We start from the raw sequence: 5,671 nt of genomic DNA, 5'->3' as shown, positions 1-5,671 counted from the left end.
TATATAAAACGTCTTGTTTTTCTTTGAAATGAATGGGGAGATTTAATTTCATATGTTTCCAGCAACAGTTGATAAATTACACAAATTATAAATAAATTATACATAAATATACACATAATGTCTATTATACAGTTAAACTTTTGTGATTTCTGTACACATTTATATGGACTTGGTTCACCTTTTGCAGCTTCTGCTCTTCAGACTGAACTCAACTCACCCATGGAAACATTTGACATGGTTTGTTGGTCAGACCTTAAAGAAAAAGCTGTTTAAACACAATCAACAACTTATGGTTTAACCTGTCTAAAACTCTCTCTCAAATTGTGTTTTGTCTGTTGGGGAAACTTTTCACATCTCTTTTTCTTTGTTAAACTTGAAATATTTACATTGCACTGAAAGCGAGATCCACATTATAATAGAAAAAGCTACTTTGGGTTTTTGTGTTAAATTTCCCTATTGAATATGGATCAATAATATATTAAAGAAGTTGCATTTAGGCACTTATTTTTCTATTTTGATTAAGTGGTGGATTGGTTAGTAATGTAGTTACATTACTCACAAATAGTATTACAGTTAGTAATGTAGTTACATTACTAACTGTAATTCTTATAAAATGACAGGTACTTTTATCTTCAGGAGAACTTGAATGTCCTTTACATCTTTTTTCAGCAGAACATGTGAATGTGTAATTTACTCAAGCTGAATATTTTGTCCTCTACTGCCATAACAACCTGGAGGGATTATACTGGGAGACAGAAAGGTCTGGGGATTTCTTAAACTGGTTCCCCTCCAGCCCAGTTTCAGTCAAGAAGTAAAGGACGGATGAATCTTTCTCTTCTCACAAACAGTATCTTTTCTTCTCCCTTTTTGTCAAACTGAGCACATTTTAACTCATGAATGAAGAGGCATGCAGTGCATTTACCCTGAAAAGAAACAAGCATTTAAACATTTTAAATTATGTTTTTATTGCTTCAATAATTTCACTTTTCTCTCTGTCTTTCCCCAGTTATAGAGCGAACTATGGATTTAAAGAAAAACTGGATTTCTAAACTGAAAGGAGAATTGTTCAAAAGCCCAGTAGCAACTACTCTAGGCTTTGGAGCGATCCAGATGTGGTTTGAGAAACTGGTGGAATCAGATTTCGCATGCCCCTGTGACTCCAGATACAACCAGTCACATTCTTTGATATGTTTCATTGTTCCACCAATCGTAGTCTCTTTACTAATATTTGCCATGAAATGTCACCGTAAATCACTTGGAACGTTTGACTGTAAATCATGTAGTAAATCAGTCTGTAAGGCCGTTAGTGTCACCATTATTTCAGCCTCAATATGGTTGATATTTGTGTTTTTTGATGGCCGTTATTACGCCTGTGCAAAGACCAGCTGGACGGGAATCTATGAAACGATTGAGGCTGATGGACCTCAGAAATGGTGTAAACCAGTCGACTCCAACTCATCTCAGGAGCTACTGCAAGAAACCCAGCTGTGGTATTCTGAGTCGCAGGTAACAAACAAATATTGTTTTTATGAAATTTGCACAACAGCTTAGATGATTGGTGCCAAAGTCCGGTCCTCAATAACTATCACCCTGCTACTTTTATATTCCTCCTCCACACACCTGGATTGAATGAGTGGCTCATTAGCAGGTGCTTGCAGAGCCGAGTCGCTGCTGGTGAGAGAAGTCAGCTGATCCTCTAAGTCAGGAGTGTTGGAGCCGGGATGCAGGTTGGCAGCTTTCGAGGATCAGATTTGGACCTCCTGATTTAGACGATCAGTGGTTTGTTGTGCTATTGAGATTTTTAAATTTGTTTCCATTTTTTTCTCTGTTTTTTAGTTCATTGGATTCTGGATAGTTTTAGGGTTGGCGGGTTTTTGTGTGCTCTGCTTGTTTGGCTCCCGGTTCTCATCCAGTTCTGATGAAAATGATGGAACTTCAAGAAACGGAGAAAACGGCGAGGCTTCTGCACCTGTCTGAAGCAAAAACCTAAAAATAAATCATGTGAATGTATAATTACATAGGACAAGTCATGTGTGGTTAGGAATGTAAAACATTCCTGACTGAAGCAACTTGTAGGGACGTGCACAGATCGACGCTAAAGGTGTGTTTGGACCATCGGGGATTCTCATACCTGACAGTCCAGTGGACTCGTTTCAAATGGGAACCAAAGTTTGCTACATTTTTAGTTCAAGTGGGTCACTTTACACTGCACTGTGTCAAACAATCCAAATTGGAAAAGCTGTTCCCCTCCTGGCCTGTGGTGGCGCTGCACCAAGAATAACAGAATGATAAATGGTAAATGGACTGAACTTATATAGCGCTTTATCCGATCATTTTTGACCACTCAAAGCGCTTTACACTAGAGTCACATTCACCCAGAAGGAAACAACAGAAAAACTTCAGAAGACATGAGCAACTTCCTTCTTCGAGAAACGTAACAAACTGAACACATTTCACAACTTGCTGAACGATTATATTTTGCAAGTTATGTTTAAAATTCATAATAACATATTACCAATAATTCCCAAAAAAAGCAAAACTCAGAAATAATCAAAAGCATTTATTTTTTATTGAATAAATATGGAGAATAATATATGGAATAAAACCAAGGAGATATTGAAAACAAACTAACACTACAACAAGCTATTAATAAACATTTATATTTTATGAAATGTACTTTTGGATGTTTATACTATCATGTGACATATGAATAAAATTTATTTAAAAAATGAATATGCTTCCTCATTACTTCTAAAAATTGTTGAGCTTTTAAAATACTAGAAGACAAAAAAATCTATTTATAAAATTAACTTAATTTTTTCAAGGCCTTGCAAGGATAGAGCAATTGGTTCCTTGTATTTAATGTGTGTTTTCTGTATTTCTATTAATTTCACAATGCGAAGACTCAGTCTTCAATGTGACGGAGTCACAGCAACAAAGGAGGAAAGGTAATTATTGTCAAACGTCATAAACAGCTCTAATAAAATGCAACATTAAACACATTGAAATATAAATAATTTGTATTTGTTTATTTCTGTCGTTAGCTATATTTTTACTGTGAAAATGTTATTTTTTCTGCTTTATATTAAACCAAGTGTTTGTTTTTAAACTTCATAGGAAAGCTTTCAAAGCCACATTTCTTACATAAATGAATTTTAGCCATTTGTCATTTTTTATACACAGCTCTGTATTGTGAGGTTTCATTTTACATGCACTTAAATTTCCATTGAAGAAAATATGCAACAAACCAACAAATGAGTGAAAAGCGGAGACGGATAATGCTGCTCAATTCGACCAAATGCAGCGATTTCTATTTTTTTCCAGCAGGTGGCGCCGCAGTCCCAGCTGTTCCTTTATTATGTATGGAGAAATGAAAACCTTCATACAAATAGAGTGAAAATCTATTGTGGGTTTTCTTCAGTTCTTCCTTTTTTTAACACAGTTATTTCAGCTCATAAAGCAAGTTCAGACAAACTATGACTTCATTCATTGAGCCAGACCATCTCATTCCTTTATTAAATCATAAATGAACAAAAAATGTATCTTTTTTTTATCCTTTTCACTGACCACACCCAGGTCTTATTACTACCAGACCCATTAAACTAATAAATAATCTCAATGGAGCTTGTCTGACAATACGAAGGAGACTAAAAGATCACATACGAGATAAAAAAAAATAGAAAAATAACATAATCACGACACACATGGTGGTGGCAGTATGATGGCCTGGGGTTGTTTTGCTAAAACTACAACTAATAAAAACTAAACAAAATACATTTCAATAACTAATAAAAACTAGCAAACAATATCTAAAAACAAATTAAAATTAACTGAATTAGACAAAAAAGTCACAACGAAATAAAACTAAACTATAATGAAAAATCCAACATTATTATAACACTGCAAAAGACCCAACATTACAAACGAAGCTATGAAAGCAACCTGGACTCAGCAGAACCGATCAGCGTCACGATGCAATTATTCATGCAAAACGAGGCCCAACAAATATGGACCGTTTCTTTCTTCCTCCAAACACGGGAGGCTGAAACGTCAAAGGGTTTGAGTTTAATCTCATCACAGAAACTTTTAGCGACTGCAGATGTTTAAAATGCTTCACATCTGGATGATGGGTGTTAATGTGTCTTATACTGGTTTAATCAGGGGGAAAATTTGTTATATTTGATTGCAGAGATCAGATACACCATTAATGTAAATAAACCTTTTCAAAATATGCAATGCAACCACGTTTTACATGAAACTGGACCAGTTTCTGATGATCACCATAGTTCTATAAAATACTTCACTACTAAAATAAATCAACCATAAATACATTATAAAATGGTTTGTTTATAAGAACAAAGTAGAAGAAAAGGAAAAATGAGGGAAATCTTCAGCGAGTGGATGAATTTCCACAACCAGAGTCTCAACCCAAATTCCCAACAGGAGAAAAAGTTTTGTGTCATTTAAAAAAAATAATAAATAAATATTCATTGTTACATGTATTCAATCTCTTCATTTTAATCAGTCATGTTTTCTTATCTCCCCTCAGATTTTGTTCAGCCTCATGTTTGGTTTTCAGTTCCTTTCAAAGCTCTTTGCATGTTTTCCTTTACAAATGCAAATATTTCCTTAAAACAAAACGAACCTAGAATGCAAATATGTTCTGTTGCTGAAAATGAAAATGAAACCAGATGGAAATAAAGGCACAATTATTTCAGAAGACTGGCAAGCCACCAAAAAGGAGATTTTCAGGCACTTCAGATTTTGGTACTGGTTTGTTTTTTGTAAATAACTTTACAATGCAAACTTGATTTTTATCAAAATCAAACTGCCTATTTTTGACTTTGGTAACCAGGAAGCACAGGAAATATTAAATATCCCTGGCTTTGAACACATTTACTTCTCTAATTTACTTTAGAGAAGTAAATTGATTTCTCAATTTACTTCTCTAAAGTAAATTGAGAAATCAAATTTTACACATTTCTAGTGCCATATGTTATAGTTTACAAAACTCTTACATTCTGAAGACATTAATATGGAGTTGGTCCAACTTTTGCAGCTAAAGCTTCAATTCTTCTTCAGACTGACCACAAAATCAATCAAATTTTATTTGTATAGCACATTTCAGCAACAAGGCATTTCAAAGTGCTTTACATCATAAAAACACAAAAATACAAAGTCATAGAACACACAGTTAATAACATTACATTTTGCACATTAGATTATTGAATAATGCTTCATGATTAGTTATATTAGGTTATATTTACTTTATCGACATCATAAGTGGATTACTTCAAACCTAAGGACCAGGAGATTTTCTCACTTTTATTTTTACCTCACTTTTCTTCATCTCCAAGTTGAACTAGGGCAAAATGCCTCGGTCCGACCCCAAGGACATTGGCAGTATTCTACGACTTCAATTTTTAGAAACAAAGATTCAACGGCTGGAGGTGAACTTTGAGATCAACGCTACCTGTGGATATGAAACAACTCTTTCTCAAATCAGCAGAGAGGTCGTACACCCCGCACCAAGCAGCTCACCCTGGATCACTCAGGGCGCCAAGCCGAAACAAAAATCTCACACTGCAGATCCCATGAGACGACTAACTGGGAGAACCCCTCACCTGGATGAATCAGCGTGGCCGGCTCTGAGCCGAAACCCACCTTCAAC

The sequence above is a fragment of the Poecilia reticulata genome, linkage group LG6 (assembly GCF_000633615.1).
Source record: "Poecilia reticulata strain Guanapo linkage group LG6, Guppy_female_1.0+MT, whole genome shotgun sequence".
Classification (NCBI taxonomy): domain Eukaryota; kingdom Metazoa; phylum Chordata; class Actinopteri; order Cyprinodontiformes; family Poeciliidae; genus Poecilia; species Poecilia reticulata.
The sequence above is the reverse complement of the archived record's forward strand: the minus strand, read 5'-3'. Positions refer to the sequence as shown.